A 17,561-nucleotide genomic window follows, 5' to 3' on the forward strand; every position below is an offset into this window, starting at 1 on the left:
TACCGAATCATCAAACATAACCACACCCAAGCTCTGTTATTCTTCAGAGACTTTAAAAATTAGCTTTTCATTGTCTATTTGAATTTCAGAGAGAATCGTCTTGCTAGTTACATTTTTCACTAGTTATTACAAAGATTATTTTGAATAAATTTGTCCGTGTGAATGACACTACCACTTACTGTTTCTGTAAAGACCCTAAAAATCTTTTGTCTAAATTTTCTTTTATACTTTCATGTATAAAATGGACCCATTTCTTAATCTCAAAAAAAAAAAAATTGAATCAGACAGAATCCAGATTCTTTAAGAAAAAAATTTCTCTTGTTTCAAACTTTCATTTTTAGTCCAATAGTTTTGGTCTTCTGGGCCAGAAAAAGAGGTCACTCTGAAAAGTCCCAAAGCTGCAAAATTGCAAAACTGAGAAGCTAGGTTAAAGGTCTTCTGTCTTGTGAAATGTGCTGGATTTTGCCACGTTTCAGGTTTTGTGTTGAAAAATTGTGTTTTCCTTTGTCTGGATCCTTGTTGAAAACACATCTCTGAAGTGAGTAATTGGTGTTAGCAAAGGCAAATAGAAACAGTTGCCTCAAAGCAGCTCAGTTTTTCCATTTCCCATGAGGCCCCCTCCCCCTTCCTTACTGTGGCTTTTCAAAGTCTTCATTCCCCTCTTCAAACCCTCCCCTGAACTCCCTACACTCACTGTCAGCAGATTACCTTGGCCCTTACCTCACAGAGCAAATAGACTCTATTTATAGGAACTCCTTCAAGTTCCTTCCAGTGAGCAGACACACCATTCTTTGCCTTCTCGGAGTGGAGATGGGGAGGAGGGCAAGGAGGCTGATTTTCCAAGACCCGTCCCTCCCCCTCAGTCCTCTTTCCTCAGGGCCCTTGCTCAAACCTGTCTCTTCTTTCTTGGTACATCTTCAGTCTCCTACTCGTCATCGACTCTATTCTCTCAGCATGTAAACCTGATACCATCTCTCCCAGAGGATTGACTTAGGGCCCATGAAAGTCCAAGCAACAGCTCCCCGCTTCCTCCTGAAGACGGAGGCCACAGGTGACTCCTCTGACAGAAACTGCCATGTTTTCAGTGCCGTGCCCCTACCACCCTGGCCTTGGGGAACTGGATTATGATGGGGGCTGTAGTCAAAGGCAGCAGATGTAAAGGCTGTGGGCTTCCGTGGTAGCTCAGATGGCAAAGAATCCGCCTGCAATGTGGGAGACCTGGGTTTGATATCTGGGTTGAGAAGATCCCCTGAAGAAGGGAGCAGCTACCCAATCCAGTGTTCTTGCCTGGAGAATTCCATGGACAGAGGAGTCTGGGGGGCTACAGTCCATGGGGTCACAAAGAGTTGGACACTGTTGAGTGACTTTCCAAAAAAAAAAAAAAAAAAAGGCTGTTACCATAGGCAGCTCAAATGTGAGAGCCAAAATTACATGGTGTCTGAGTCCTGTTTGAATTCCTGTTTGCAAGCAATAGAAAATGATCCTGCCTAATTTAACCTCAGCAGGATATTCACTGGAAGGATGCCTGGGTTTCACACACCGATAGGGGTCTGGAGGACCTGACTTAGAAAAGAGGCAAAAGCCGAGGAGCTCTGAAGAGCTCTGCTGTGAAGAGCGCAGCAAGTGTAGTACGGGACGAGAAGTGTGTTCTGTTGGCTGCCTCTGCTGCTCCTCCGAGGCAGTGGTCTGCAGCTGTGTTTGCAGCTGTCTTGTCTGACTGGCTTAGGCTGAATGGAAGGCTTGCTCCGTCAGTGGGCTGGGTGGGAAGAGAGCACATTGGCTCATTGGCTACTGTGTGGGAAGCAGGTTCTGTCCTTACAACTACACATAATAGGAGATTCCCCCAAAAAGGGATTGGATTGCTCCCAGGAGTTGGGTGCTGGACAACCCAAACCAACAGATGGTGACTCTAGTTGGTTCTCTAACACAGTTGGTACTGAGTCTGAATTTGTACTGCTAGCCACATGATGGGCCAAAAAACTGAGAGATGAGTTACTGGGGCAAGGACTAGGACTTTACTTGGGAATCCAGCCGACTGAAAAGATGGTAGACTTGTGTCCCAAAGAATAATCTTAGGTGAGTTATAATTCAGACTTCTTTTATATGAAAAGGGGAAGAGGTGTGGCTGGTTGTTATAAATTTCCTGATGATGGAATCCTTTGTTCTTGCAGCTGTCCACATAGGTTTGGTGTTTATAGTGTTTCTATAAACCTCTAACAAGACAAATGTTATTGTCTGTTCTGCAATTTTTTTTATCTCTGTATGAATGGGAAAGTATTATACCTTCAGGGATCAGAGCCCTGAGAATAGGCTATGCTGTATATTTCAGACTAGAGGCAATATTGTTTTACAAAGGTGCAGCGCCACCATGACTAAGCACCGGCAACAGAGCACAAAGGTTGGAGCTAAAGGAATAGAACCAATATGGAGTCAGGTTTGTTCTTTGCCACATAATGAGATGCTCTCCTGAAGAGCATGAATGGGAGACACACATAACAGAGAAATAGAAAGCAGTGGAAAGGGAGAAGCAATAGCAGAGAGAAACAAAGATGAGGTAAGATTAAAGAGACGACGGGGCTTAGAGAAGTATCATGAAAGTATCAGGAGGTGGAGACAACTGGTGACCATAGGTGCTGGGACGCTGGAGCTGGCTCAGTTCTGGAAGAGCAAGTGGTGTTTCCTAGCTCACAGGCTTTGGAGTCAGAGTATCATGGGTGTCCCTGAGATTCAAACCTCAGCTTAACTGGGTGACCTTGGACATGTTTTTTAACTACTATATAGTCACTTTCCTCATCGGTAAAAATTATACCAACATCATTTAGGTGAAACAACAGAATGCTAATGTATATAATGACAATGCATATGCTGAGCATAGTTCATGGCATATTATATGTTACCTATTACTATTATTATTTTATGTTTCCCATGATTTTTTTCAAATGCTATTCTATTCCTTTGTTGACACAGGAAATTCCACTTCACCTTTCAAGATCCAGCTCAGATGTTACCATATCTGCAAACCCATCCATGAATTTTCCTCTTGCCCTATGTGGAACTAATAATTCAGGTCAGCAATTATTGAGTGACTTCTGTATGCAAGATATAGTATTTTTCTAAATACTGGAAAAATCAAAGATGGCAGAGACACAGTTTGATTACACAACAGCCTACAATCTAAAGGGAGAAGCAAAGGAATAAACACACAACTTTAATATAGTCCAGTAAAAACCATGATAGGTTTTTCTCTCCATTTTCTTCCACCCAAATCATATTTCTACTGCAGCAATTTTGCCCTTATGATCTAGTTATTTGCATGTCTACCTCTCTCAGTAGGCTGTACACTTTTTAAACTCAAGAATATGTCTTTTTCTCTCTAAAATATTAGGCACTCAATATATTTTTTGAATAAAGTAGGATTCCATTATGTTTTCAACCAAAACCTTATTGATTTTCAGACATGCCATTTCCAACGGGTTATTACTATTTAAAAGTTTTATTCTGAAATTTCACAAGTTATTTCCTGACCCAAAGTGAAGATTTAGTCTCTGTTCGATGTCATCAGCTCTAATCTGGTTGACATCTGAATAGAGGGAGGGACATGGGTCTGGAATTGCCAGGCTGGCACTTGGAATAAAGCACCCATTTGAAGATAAAGCTTCATGTTTGGAGAGCCATGAGGGGGAAAAGTAGGGCTAGGAGAACAGGGAGAGACAGAGATGGAGCTGGACAGACACATGATGGGTGGGAGTAGTTCACGGAGGAGGAGGGAGAAAGGGAAGACACTCAGAGGCATCCACCACGTGTGAGAAGGAAGAGAGCCCAGTGTGATCAGGGCAGAACCAGGCAGAGAACAGGATCCAGAAAGGTAATGAGGATGATGGAGAAGGATTTTGATAATTTATTTGGGGAGTTGTGTGAAACACTGGCATGTCTAACAAAGGCGTGGGGAAGGTTGGATGAATTACCTAATTGTAACAAGGAGGGATGTATGGAAGTGTCAAAATAGTGGCCCCTGGTGTCAGGTGGGAGAGTCATCATCCCAGCTCCAGGTAAGCTGGGATGAGTGAACTAGAGAGGGATGAGGACCCATGTAGTAGGGCTCAATTGTGGTGTTCCTCGTCCAAGTGAGACTGATACCCAAAATATGTTTGGCTCTTCTAGTCATTCATGGGATCATTCACCTATTGGAAATGTCATTTTCTCTGCTTTTGACTTGCTGGACCAATTTTGTCAATGGCAATTTCTTTCATCTCTGGTCTTCTTAACCACATCTGTGTTAATGGCCAAACGCTGTTTGAAAACATCTTAAAGCATTTTAGAAGTGCTGAATGACCGTTTTTGCCTTATGTGACTTAGACTTGGTAACTTTACAATATTGTTTTATCTTCTTTGGCTGATTACCTTGATCAATCAAGCCAAATGGAAACAGAGCCCACTTAGGTGGGAGCAGAGCGTGGGCAAATAGAGAGCTGACACTCTTCTGGGCTGCAAAGTGAGAGCCAAAATGTTAGTTGTTCAGTTGTGGCTCTTTGTGACCCCATGGGCTGTAGCTCTCCAGGCTCCTCTGAATTCCATGGAATTCTCCAGGCAAAAATACTGGAGTGGGTAGCCATTCCCTTCTCCAGATCTTCCCAACCCAGGGATCAAACCTGGGTCTCCTGCATTGCAGCAGATTCTTTACCATCTGAGCCACCAGGGAAGCCCCAGGGATGCAGAAAACACTGTTCAATTTCTTCATTTTGTAAACGTGCAAATTGAACTCAAAGAGGTCACATGATGTGCCAAGCCATTCCATAGGAGTGGAAATAGGAGGATGTATTCTCCTAGTTGAATCATTATAGAATCATTGATATTTTTTAGAGACAGTTGAAAAAAAGAATCTAGTCTCTAGCACTGGGTAAGTGGAGGAGAAATTTTTTAAAATTTAAATCAGATTTTATTTACATGTCCTTCATGAATAATCTGCATTCCAAAAGGTGTAGGGTCTATTTTGAGGATCAGTGGGGAATTTGAGGAGGACAATGAAATGATCAGATTTATGCTGTAGGAAGCTATTCTAGCTGGAGTATTTTTCAGTACAGGAAAGTGTTAGAAAACTATCTCTATCAAAAACTTTTCACTGTTTTTTTTTTTAAATTAATACAAGCCAATTCTTTTGGCATGATTCATGTCTTGGACGTGTATAAGAAATATATTACCTTTTTGCTATTATCATATCATTTCCAATTTGGCCATATGTTTCTCCTTGAATTGACTCGGTTCAGATAGTTGAAACTTTTGTTTGAGTTGCTTATAATAGTGATGACCCGTTTGGTGTCATTTATGACCGGTGTTCTTTTACTTAGAACCCTGTGTAATACGGAGTATTATTACAAGTTGCAGTCAAGTTGCAGTCATCAGTGGAGGCTCTCTAGGAACCCACTTCAAAGCTGGAGTGTGATGTACTCTATACTTACATACTATTTGACGCACTGCTTTAGAATGAAACATCAGTGTTTGATTTATGAGGTCTGGGACCTTAGTTCATTTATTAACTGTGTGTATAAGTATGTAATGCAGTGGGAATAACGACCGCATTATTCCCACATGATCTCTAATCTAATTGGGAAGTAAAAGCATATATATATGAAAAATTCAATAAAAAATAAAATGTTTTTACTAAAATGAACCCTTTTAAAATAGTGTCTGTTTTGATTAGTGTTTTTAAGTAACAGCTTTCATTGTTTAAACATCTGGCCCTTACACCTTACTTCTCATTCCAGCAAGAAAGTTTTCATATCCATTTTGCTCATGAAGGAAAACGAAGTTCAGAGAGGTTGACTTGTCTAAGATCAGACAGAAAGTGAAGAAAGTGTACAAATTCAAACGTGGGCTGTCTATAACCATAGACCCTTCCAGTTCTTATTAATATAAATAAAGCTTAATAAGATAATATAAAGCTAAATACAGTAGATATTTAACCAATTTGAAGGTGTCCATCTCAGCATCAGGACCCATTTTCTACGTATGGGAAATGTTCTTCCTTAGAGCCTTGCCAGGCTCCTTGCAGTTAGGATACAGACCTCGGCTCTGCCAATCAGATCCACTTGATTTCCAGACTGTGAATCTGTCACCAGTGACACCAGGAAGCAGGGGCCTCCCGGAATATATTTGGACAACATATGGCCTTCCCAGGTGGTGCTAGTGGTAAAGAACCCACCTGCTAATTCCAGGAGACATAAGAGATACAGGTTCGATCCCTGGGTCAGGAAGATCCCCTGGAGAAGGAAACGGCAACCCACTCCAGAATTCTTGCCTGGGAAATTCCATGGATTGAGGAGCCTGATGGGCTACAGTCCATGGTGTCCCAAAGAGTCAGACATGACTGAAGCAACTTACCATGCATGCATGGGACTGGGGACAGCAACGACAACCACATTTGATTGTCAGAGAACACAGTGACAGTGGCTCCCAGGACAGAATCCAGATTCTGGTCACTGAGGCTGCCTAAAAGCCCTGAGAAGTCTGTGCCCAGCAGAAGTGTCAGGACGTCTTTAACTGTGGTTTGCCTTTGAGAATTGTTTCTGGCTGTAAAATTCCTAAATGTGCCACTCTAGCCCTTTCAGAGAATATGTGAACTATCCAGCATCTTTTAAACAACTTCCACTCCTGTTTTAATTTGGCAGAGCTGGTTTCTTTTATTAGCATCCCAAAGCCCTGACTGTTACTAAGAATTGGTCTAGGAGAGATTGCAGGCAATAGACCTTCAGAAAAATAGGGGAAGTATTAGTCACTCAGTCGTATCTGACTTTTTGCAACCCCATGGACTGTAGCCCGCCAGGCTCCTCTGTCCATGGGATTCTCCAGGCAAGAATACTGGAGTGGGTTGCCATTTCCTTCTCCAGGGGATCTTCCCGACTCAGGGATTGGACCTGGGTCTTGCACATAGCAGGGTTCTCCTGCATTGTGGGCAGATTCTTTACCCTCTGAGTCACTAGGGAAGCCTGAAATTAATTACCGGTTCTGGGAGTAGGTAAGGGGAAATGGAAATCAAGCTGCTATTAAGAAACTGGACCTGAACAGCCATTGACATTTATGAAAACAAATAAACAAAAACCCAGTTATTGAAAAGATCACCTGCTATCCTCTCAAGTGAAAGTTCCATTGGAGTCTGGTTTGTGAGACAATGATTACTACAAGAAGGCAGTTGAAGGAAGGAATTCAAGGACTGTATTGTGTAGCAATGGACAGTTTACTAGCAGAAAATGAAAAACTCAAAGTATTTTTTCTCCTTGGAAGAAAAGCTATCACAAACCTAGAAAGCATATTAAAAAGCAGAGACATTACTTTGCCTGCAAAGATCCATCTAGTCAAGGCTATGGTTTTTCCAGTGGTCATGTGTGGATGTAAGAGTTGGACTATAAAGAAAGCTGAGCACCAAAGAATTGATGCTTTTGAACTGTGGTGCTGGAGAAGACTCTTGAGAGTCCCTTGGACTTCAAGGAGATCCAACCAGTCCATGCTAAAGGAAATCAGTCCTGAATATTCATTGGAAGGACTGATGCTGAAGCTGAAGCTCCAATACTTTAGCCACTTGATGTGAAGAGCTGACTCATTGGAAAAAACTCTCATGCTGGGAAAGATTGAAGGCAGGAGGAGAAGGTAACAGGAGATGAGATGGTCGGATGGTATCACCAACTCGATGGACATGAGTTTGAGCAAGCTCTGGGAGTTGGTGATGGACAGAGAAGCCTGGCACGCTGCAGTCCATGGGGTCGCAAAGAGTCAGACATGACTGAGCAACTGAACTGAATTGATTTTTCATTGGAAGATAATTGCTTTTCAGTATTGTTTTGGTTTCTGCCATATATCAACATGAATCAGCCATAGGTAAGTGTATATCCCTCCCTCTTGAACATCTCTCCCACCCCATTCTTCTCAAAGTTTTTAACTTTCAGCTCAAGACATCACAGTGCTAAAAGATTAATCTGTCTTTGCCATAGTTGGAATGCACACTCAAAGATTTAGCCTCCAAGTTGCTTATGTCAATTTTATAACCTTCCCTTGTCCCTTACATGAAAATTCCAATTTCAGCTAACATAGGAGGCTAAGCAAAGGTCCCAACATCAGGTGGAGACCAATGGGAGAAGCTGGGTATTCAGCACAAACCATCAGGGACAATGCAAATCCATTCTGACCCCACCAGTGTGAGCCCTATGGGCTTTTGTAAAGACCATCTAAAAGAATTACAAGATTTTGTTTGCTTATATTTGCAAAAATCCAGCTAATACAGATGGGAATGAATTCTCAGGACTGTTAACCAAGGATGGAAGAATGCGATTGAGATGAAGCAGAATGTGTCCAGTTTGTGCATGCAAGGCTAATGTTAGTTGCTCAGTGTGTCCAGCTCTTTGTGACCCCATGGACAGTAGCCCGCCAGGCTCCTCTGTCCATGGGATTTCCCAGGCAGAAATACAGGAGTGTGTTGCCAGTTCCTTCTAGAGGGAATCTTCCCAACTCAGGGATCAAACCTACATCTTCTTTGGAGGCATATTCTTTACTGTCTGAACCACCAGGGAAGCCCCCAGAGGTGTCACAGTTTGTGCATGCACTTATATGCAATTCTATATTGAACTCGGGGTGATTTTAGTTACTTTTAGTAGCCTACTGACAAATTTGGGCTGAATAGTGATCTAGACATTCCTGATGTAATGTAAAGAAGAGAAAATTAAGACTTAGAGATATAGGGAAGTGGGAGTGAGTTTCTTGTATGCAATCCATTTACATAACTCCTGACTGTGGCCCCAAGTCCTCCTCATAGAGCCAAGCATTGAGAAATTCACTGGTGAAGAGCACCCAGTCTTGGAAAATTCCTATAGAAGCTGCTCTTTGTGGACCTAGATGCAGTGAGAGGCGGCACAGTCGAAATGAGCTCTCTGATTTCACTTTGATACTAGAATCCCAAAGTGGCAGAAGCCACGTAGCAGCCATAAATGTTGGAGGAAATTGGGGCTTGGGTGGCCATTGGGGGAAGGAGAGGCTGAGCCAGTGTGGTAATCAAAGTGGTCCAATCCCCGGAGAGCACTGGTATTTGCTAATCACTCATGGTATTCTTGGAATGAACTATGCATGCAACCTGCCAAGAGAACATTTGATTTGTCAAACAGTACCAACATCAGTCAAACCCCTAAAACTCTAGGTATGGTAGTCAGATGTCCAACTTGAACTACCACATAAGAAAGTGTTGGCCTTTATACCCAATTTCCAAACTTAAATTCTCAATACTAAAAGGAAGGCAGGGCTTCCCTGGTGGCTCAGAGGTAAAGAACCAGCCTGCCAATGGAGGAGACGTGGGTTTGATCCCTGGGTCAGAAAGATCCCCAGAGAAGGAATGGCAGTCCTTTCCAGTATTCTTGCCTGGGAAATCCCATGGACAGAGGAGCCTGGCAGGCTACAGTCCATGGGGTCACAAAGAGTCGGACATGACTTAGCAACTAAACAACAAACCGAAAGAAAGCTACACTGCCTTGAAAAAGAATTCAATGCTACAATTGTAAGTATGTATTTCTTCCAGCCTCTTCTGCAAAGGGACCTTCAACTATTGGGATGACAACATTGGGAAAATGAAGTGCCTGGACTTTTCAGGTATAGTACACAAGTTTCTCTGAGTTAACACTAATTTCTGAGGGGCCAGAACCCCACTGTGACTATCAGTCAGGATGAGGGCTTACAGGGATCAGGTAATAAGTAGAGTTTTGAGCTGAATCTATATCAGCTGAACCTGGACTCACCTCTGTTACTGATTTTATTATTACAATTAAAACCCCTCAGCAACTGCAAAATCCCTTTACTGACACTGATACATGAAACAAAGGTTATTGTGATAAGAAGAGCCCAGTGGAAGCCCCTAGAATTCTTCCTAATGGTCTTCAAAAAATACTTAATCCACTCTTTAAACAATTTTTATTGAATGTCTGCTTTATGTTAGACACTATGGCAGTGGTTGTTTATGAGGGAACAAAACAAACAAAAAAATCTACCTTGATGGAGCTTAAGTCCTGGAGGAATAAGACAAATTAATAAGTAAAATATTTGGTATGGCAGGTTCAGTTCAGTTCAGTCCAGTCACTCAGTTGTGTCTGACTCTTTGCAACCACGTGGACTACAGCAGGCCAGGCCTCCCTGTCCATCACCAGCTCCCAGAGCCTACCCAAACTCATGTCCATCGCGTCAGTGATGCTATCCGACCATCTCATCCTCAGTCATCCCCTTCTCCTCCTGCGTTCAATCTTTCCCAGTATCAGGGTCTTTTCCAGTGAGCCAGTTCTTCACATCAGGTGGCCAAAGTATTGGAGTTTCAGCTTCAGCATCAGTCCTTCCAATGAACACCCAGGACTGATCTCCTTTAGGATGGACTGGTTGGATCTCCTTGCAGTGCAAGGGACTCTCAAGAGTCTTCTCCAACACCACAGTTCAAAAGCATCAATTCTTCGGTGCTCAGCTTTCTTTATAGTCCAACTCTCACATCCATACATGACTACTGGAAAAACCATAGCTTTGACTAGATGGACCTTTGTTGGTAAAGTAATGTCTCTGCTTTTTAATATGCTGTCTAGGTTGGTCATAGCTTTTCCTTCAAGGAGCAAGCCTCTTTTAATTTCATGGCTGCAGTCACCATCTGCAGTGATTTTGGAGCCCCAGAAAATAAAGTCTTTCACTGTTTCCATTGTTTCCCCATCTGTTTGCCATGAAGTGATGGGACCAGATGCCATGATCTTAGTTTTCTGAATGTTGAGTTTTAAGCCAACTTTTTCACTCTCCTCTTGCACTTTCATCAAGAGGCTCTTTAGTTCTTCCCTTTCTGCCATAAGGGTGGTGTCATCTGCATATCTGAGGTTATTGATATTTCTCCTGGCAATCTTGATTCCAGCTTGTGCTTCATCCAGCCCAGCATTTCTCATGATGTACTCTGCATAGAAGTTAAATAAGCAGGGTGACAATATACAGCCTTGACGTCCTCCTTTCCTGATTTGGAACCATTCCATGTCCAGTTCTAATTGTTGCTTCTTGACTTGCCATGGGAAAAAAAAGTCAGGTTTGGGGTGGCAGTGAAGGGATTGCTTCATTTCTCATAGAACCAACTGGGATTAGAATTGAGGAATTAGGGGCTGCTGTAGGAGTCCTAGATCTCTTGAGGTGACCAATGTAAAGACAGATTGAAGGAATAATGAAATAATAGATAATATCAAATGCAAAACAAGCAAATCAATAACCATTTTCACATGGTACAAGGAATCAGAAAGTCACCAGCAGGGGCTTGAAAGATGCAAGGATGATAATTGTCTATCCCATCTCCATGTCAAATGTGTCTGTCTGGCAGATGCAGGTGGCAAATTGGTGTTAGAAAGTTTTTGTGTTTCTCTATCAGGATTTAAGCTAAGCATGCCGCATAGCGAATCCATCTCATTGTGGGTGATCAGTCAATACCACGTTATATATTTGAATTCTCATCCTACTTGATACATCTTTCCTCATAGTTCAGTCGGTAAGGAATCTGCCTGCAATGCAGGAGACCTGGGTTTGATTCCTGGGTCAGGAAGATCCCCTGGAGAAGGAAATGGCAACCCACTCCAGTATTCCTGCCTGGAGAATACCATGGACAGAGGATCCTGGCAGGCTTCAGCTCATGCGGTTGCAAGAGTCGAACAGAACTTAGGGACTAAAGCACCACCACCTACTTAAAACTGTGATCTTTTGCACTGATACATTTGATATTAAAGTATTTAACAGTTCAGCTGGTCTCCACGGAATGATGCTAGAGAGTCAAGTACTTGGTAGTGTTTGAATACTATTCTCCATAGCTTGACTGATTGTTACATTGTTTGTTTCATGAATGGCCTCCTTTTCCACTGTTTTGTTGTCATTAATCAGTGGGGTAGTTTGCTTGGTGTTGCTGTTAAACTGAGATTAAAATCTGTTTGCTGGGTGGTTTTAAGGAAGTTTAGTACAATAAGAGAGGAATGATTTGTGCAAAAGTTTATCTTTCAGCACTTTTATTTTCAGAGCCCACTCAGTTTGATACATAGAGTGAAGCTTTGACCTTGATCTAGCAAACTTTGGATTTGATCCCAAACATTAAAGTACAAAGAGAAGATTTCCTCCTGTTTAATGTAGTTCTTTGCTAGCAACATTAAGAAAAATAATGTCATTTCACTTTTCTGCAAGATATGACTTGGCTGACATATTATCTATACTAGTTTTATTTTTGTAAAAAGCTTTTTATTCTGTTATAAAGTAAGCATATTTACTAAAGAAAATCTGGAAAACTTAGAGAAGGGGGAAGGAAATGAATTCACTTTCTATCAACACATGACAAATTACCACAGGCTTAGTAGCTTGAAGGGGCTACCCATGCCAGTATTCTTGCCTAGAGAATCCCATGGACAGAGGAGTCTGGTGGGCTACATACAGTCCATAGGGTAGCAAAGAATTGGACATGATCAAAGCGACTTAGCATATACACAGTAGCTTGAAACAACATACATTTAGTATCTCACAGTTTCTGTAGGTCAGGAGTCTGGGCACAGCTCAGCTGGATCCTCTGCTCAGTGGCTGCCTTCATGGTGTCACTAGGGACTATGGTCTCATCTGAGGTTTATGGTATGACTCCAAGTCTAAGTTGCTGTTAGCAAAACTCATTTCCTGCAGCTGTAGAACTCATGCTGCCTAACTTCTTCAAGCCACAGGCATTTCACCTTTCAGGGAAGATCTGGGCCAGCTTTCAAAGGACTCACCTGATTAGACCAGGCCCAACCAGGATCATCCCCCTTTCAGTGAACTCAGCTCATGAAGGGCTTTGGTTATCACTGAAAAATCTCTTTGCCTTTGCCATATAATGTAACTAAATCAGAGAAGGCAATGGCACCCCACTCCAGTACTCTTGCCTGGAAAATCCCATGGACGGAGGAGCCTGGTGGGCTTCAGTCCATGGGGTCGATAAGAGTCGGACACAACTGAGCGACTTCACTTTCACTTTTCACTTTCATGCATTGGAGAAGGAAATGGCAACCCACTCCAGTGTTCTTGCCTGGAGAATCCCAGGGATGGCGGAGCCTGGTGGGCTGCCATCTATGGGGTCACACAGAGTTGGACACGACTGAAGCGACTTAGCAGCAGCAGCAGCAGTAACTAAATCATAGATAAGGTATCTCATCATATTCACAGGTTCAGCTAACACTCAAGGGGAGAGGACTATACACAAACATGGCCCAACTTCGAATTCTGCTAACCACAGCAAAAATACTCAAACAGTCTGTAATAACAGCCTCAATATTTTAAGGTACTTTTTTCATTTTTTTCTTCTGTGTAGTGTGTTCTTGACATAAGAGATATTAAATTTGGGGTAACATTTTCCTAAACTTTTATGCAAAAGTAAAAAGACAACTAAATTCCCAGGAACCCCTCACCCAGCTTCAACAATTATCATCATTTTGCAGTGCGTAACATTTTGAAGTTTAATTATTTTTCATTATTCTCATTATAGCAATTTTCTCAATTCATTAAAAAATATTTAAAACATCATTCATCTCTTTATGGAATTAGTGCATTTACTGAATGTTGAATATATACCAGGATAGACTAAACAAAAGAGATAAGGCCCTGCCTTCAAAGAGCTTATTGTCAAAAAGTGTCTTGCCAGTAAAAATGCAATTTCATGAATTTGAGAAAACTCCAGGAGGTAATAAAGGATAGGGGAGTCTGACGTCCATGGGAGTCGCAAAGAGTCAGACATGACTTGTTGACTGAACAACAGCAACAATGATGTATACAACTTGTAATATGAACTGAGACTGCTAAGGGAGGAAGAGATACCAAACCCAGTTTTGAGGACTCCTATGGAAAATCCCATGGATGGAGGAGCCTGGTAGGCTGCAGTCCACGGGGTCGCTAAGAGTCGGACAGGACTGGGTGACTTCACTTTTACTTTTCACTTTCATGCATTGGAGAGGGAAAAGGCAACCCACTCCAGTGTTCTTGCCTGGAGAATCCCAGGGCAATCCCTCGGGGTCACACCGAGTCGGACATGACTGAAGTGACTTAGCAGCAGCAGCAGCAGCAGGAGTTTCCCTAAAGGAGAAATGTATGGCATATGATATGCCTTATATATTACTTAAAATGTTTTTGTCTGCTATTTCCTTATCTAGAGCCTGAGTTTCATGGTTCATGAATTTTTGTTTTTTTTTGCTGCTGTTAACACAGTGTTCAGATGGTCATTTGGCATATAGTATATAATCAATAAATATTTGAAGGACAAGTAAGAACCATAGTAATTAGACAAAAGGAAAGGAAACCATAGGGGTTGGGATTCATTTTTTCTGAAAAGTACAGCATGTGAGCAAAGTTCTAGAGACAGGAGAGCAGGGCTCATACTATTATTATTAAAAGCAGTGTCCACCATACTGGATGAATGTCCCACAATTTACTTAAATAGTCCCCATTTTTGATTAGTTTCAAATTTTTATTGTACAATTATGCATATTTTTGCTAATAAACCTTGCACTTCTTAGATATTATTTAAATAGACAGGAGTCCAGAAATGGAATGACTGGGACAACAATATGACCCTCTTAGAGACTTCTGACGCATGTGTCAATGAGGGTTTAGTCAGAGAACAGAACCATAGAGAATAGTAGAAAAGATTTATAGTAAGGCATTAAAAGGCTTACAGAATTTGGAGAGAGAATCTAGGTTGAGCTTCCAGGAATAAGTCTCAATGTCATACTCAGAACTGGGCCAGCAGGGGGACTGATGCCTCTACTAGGGATGGTCAGGAAGCCACCTGGTGAGTTGAAACATGGCCACCACAGTTGCCATGTGCAAACCCACACTGTGCCCACTAACACCCACGCTAGCAAATGAATGCCTCATATTTGAAACCCATAAAGCAAGTGGGGGAATATTGGCCATTCTTGTCACCCTATCACTATAAACCCAAATGTCTCCACATCTGTTCTTGCCAGAAGATATGCCACAGCAGCCAAGAATGGCCGCCGCTTCCCGTCTGCTTTCCAAATCCCACTAGGGGCATGAAATTGACATCTCCTGCATTGACGAGCAGGTTCCTTAACACTAGCGCCACCTAGGAAGCCCATACCAACTTGAATCATATGAGAATCGGGGCTACCAGAAGCTTTGGAATACGAATTTTCAGTTTTCTGGCTTTGGCAGTTTAGCAGGTTAGGGAACTATTTTAGTGAAGAAGATAGGAGTGGCTGTTGAGGGAGTACCAATCTAGCACATTCACTGAAGGGCATGCTGTCAAATTGCTTCTAAAAAAATTAACAGGTTGTGGTCATCTCAGGAAGAGACTGATGTGGAAAAGTACTGGTTTCATAGCACTGAACCCCATTGTGGTATATAGTTTCCTAAACACCTTTATGCTGCTGCTACTGCTAAGTCGCTTCAGTCGTGTCTGACTCTGTGCGACCCCATAGACGGCAGCCCACCAGGCTCCCCTGTCCCTGTGATTCTCCAGGCAAGAGTACTGGAGTGGGGTGCTATTGCCTTCTCCGAAACATGTTTATAGGAGGTAAATTTTTGGATGAACTGGAGTGGTACCAAACCTTTGGCATTGTTTGATGACTTATGAGGTTGATCACTTTCCCAAACAGTTGATAACAAGTGTTAAGTTTTTTGAAGTGACTAGACATCTCTTTGCCATGAAACTATTACATTCTTAAAAGATTTTTCCTGGTGAATTTAAATGTGTATAAGCATACTGTGGGCAGGAATCCCTTAAAAGAAATGGAGTAGCCATCATAGTCAACAAAAAAGTCCAAAATGCAGTAGTTGGATGCAATCTCAAAAGTGACAGAATGATCTCTGTTCATTTCCAAGACAAACCATTCAATATCATAGTAGTCCAAGTCTATGACCTGACCAGTAATGTTGAAGAAACTGAAGTTGAATGGTTCTATGAAGACCTACAAGACCTTCTACAACTAACACCCAAAAAAGATGTCCTTTTCATTATAGGATACTGGAATGCAAAAATAGGAAGTCAAGAAACACCTGGAGTAACAGCCAAATTTGGCCTTGGAGTACAGAATGAAGCAGGGCAAATGTGAATAGTTTTGCCAAGAGAATGACCTGGTCATAGCAAACACCCTCTTCAACAACACAAGAGAAGACTCTACACATGGACGTCACCAGATGGCCAACACTGAAATCAGATTGATTATATTCTTTGCAGCCAAAGATGGAGAAGCTCTATACAGTCACCCAAAACAAGACCGGGAGCTGACTGTGGCTCAGATCATGAACTCCTTATTGCCAAATTCAGACTTAAATTGAAGAAAGTGGGGAAAAGCACGAAACCATTCAGGTATGACCTAAATCAAATCCCTTATGATTAAACAGTGGAAGTGAGAAATAGATTTAAGGGACTAGATCTGATAGACAGAGTGCTGGATGAACTATGGACAGAGGTTCATGATTGTATAGGAGACAGGGAGCAGGCCATCCCCAAGAAAAAGAAGTGCAAAAAAAGCAAAATGGCTGTCTGAGGAGGCCTTACAAATGGCTGTGAAAAGAAGAGAAGCAAAAAGCAAAGGAGAAAAGGAAAGATATACCCATTTGAATGCAGAGTTCCAAAGAATACGAAGGAGAGATAAGAAAGCCTTCCTCAGCAATCAATGCAAAGAAATAGAGGGAAACAATAGAATGGGAAAGACTAGAGGTCTCTTCAAGAAAATTAGAGATACCAAGGGAACATTTCATGCAAAGATGGGCTCAATAAAGGACAGAAATAGTATGGACCTGACAGAAGCAGAAGATATTAAGAAGAGGTGGCAAGAATACATAGAAGAATTGTACAAAAAAGATTTTCACCATCCAGATAATCACAATGATGTGGTCATTCACCTAGAGCCAGACATCCTGGAATGTGAAGTCAAGTGGGCCTTAGGAATCATCACTATGAACAAAGCTAGTGGAGGTGATGGAATTCCAGTTGAGCTATTTAAAATCCTGAAAGATGATGCTGTGAAAGTGCTGCACTCAATATGCCAGCAAATTTGGATAACTCAGCAATGGCCACAGGACTGGAAAAGGTCAGTTTTCATTCCATCCCAAAGAAAGGCAATGCCAAAAATGTTCAAACTACTGCACAACTGCACTCATTTCACATGCTAGTAAAGTAATGCTCAAAATTCTCCAAGCCAGGCTTCAGCAATATGTGAACTTCCAGATGTTCAAGCTGGATTGGTAAAAGGCAGAGGAAGCAGAGATCAAATTGCCATCATCCGCTGGATCATCGAAAAAGCAAGAGAGTTCCAGAAAAACATCTATTTCTGCTTTATTGACTATGCCAAAGCTTTCACTGTGTGGATCACAACAAACTGTGGAAAATTCTGAGAGATGGGAATACCAGACCACCTGACTTGCCTCTTGAGAAACCTGTATGCAGGTCAGGAAGCAACAGTTAGAACTGGACATGGAACAACAGACTGGTTCCAAATAGGAAAAGGAGTACGTCAAGGCTGTATATTGTCACCCTGCTTATTTAACTTATATGCAGAGTA

General features: G+C 41.9%; 1 long non-coding RNA gene across 2 annotated transcripts in view; it reads left to right on the forward strand.

The window, feature by feature from the left end:
* LOC139186291 (uncharacterized) overlaps positions 1–13,891 on the forward strand; it is a 213,109-nt gene extending 199,218 nt beyond the window's left edge. For both annotated transcript variants that reach the window (XR_011569889.1, XR_011569890.1), the window contains exon 5: positions 2,968–13,891. This is a non-coding gene — a long non-coding RNA (uncharacterized lncRNA). The remainder of the gene's footprint in view (positions 1–2,967) is intronic.
* Positions 13,892–17,561: the final 3,670 nt, after the last annotated feature.

The sequence above is a fragment of the Bos indicus genome, chromosome 12, assembly GCF_029378745.1.
Source record: "Bos indicus isolate NIAB-ARS_2022 breed Sahiwal x Tharparkar chromosome 12, NIAB-ARS_B.indTharparkar_mat_pri_1.0, whole genome shotgun sequence".
Taxonomy (NCBI): domain Eukaryota; kingdom Metazoa; phylum Chordata; class Mammalia; order Artiodactyla; family Bovidae; genus Bos; species Bos indicus.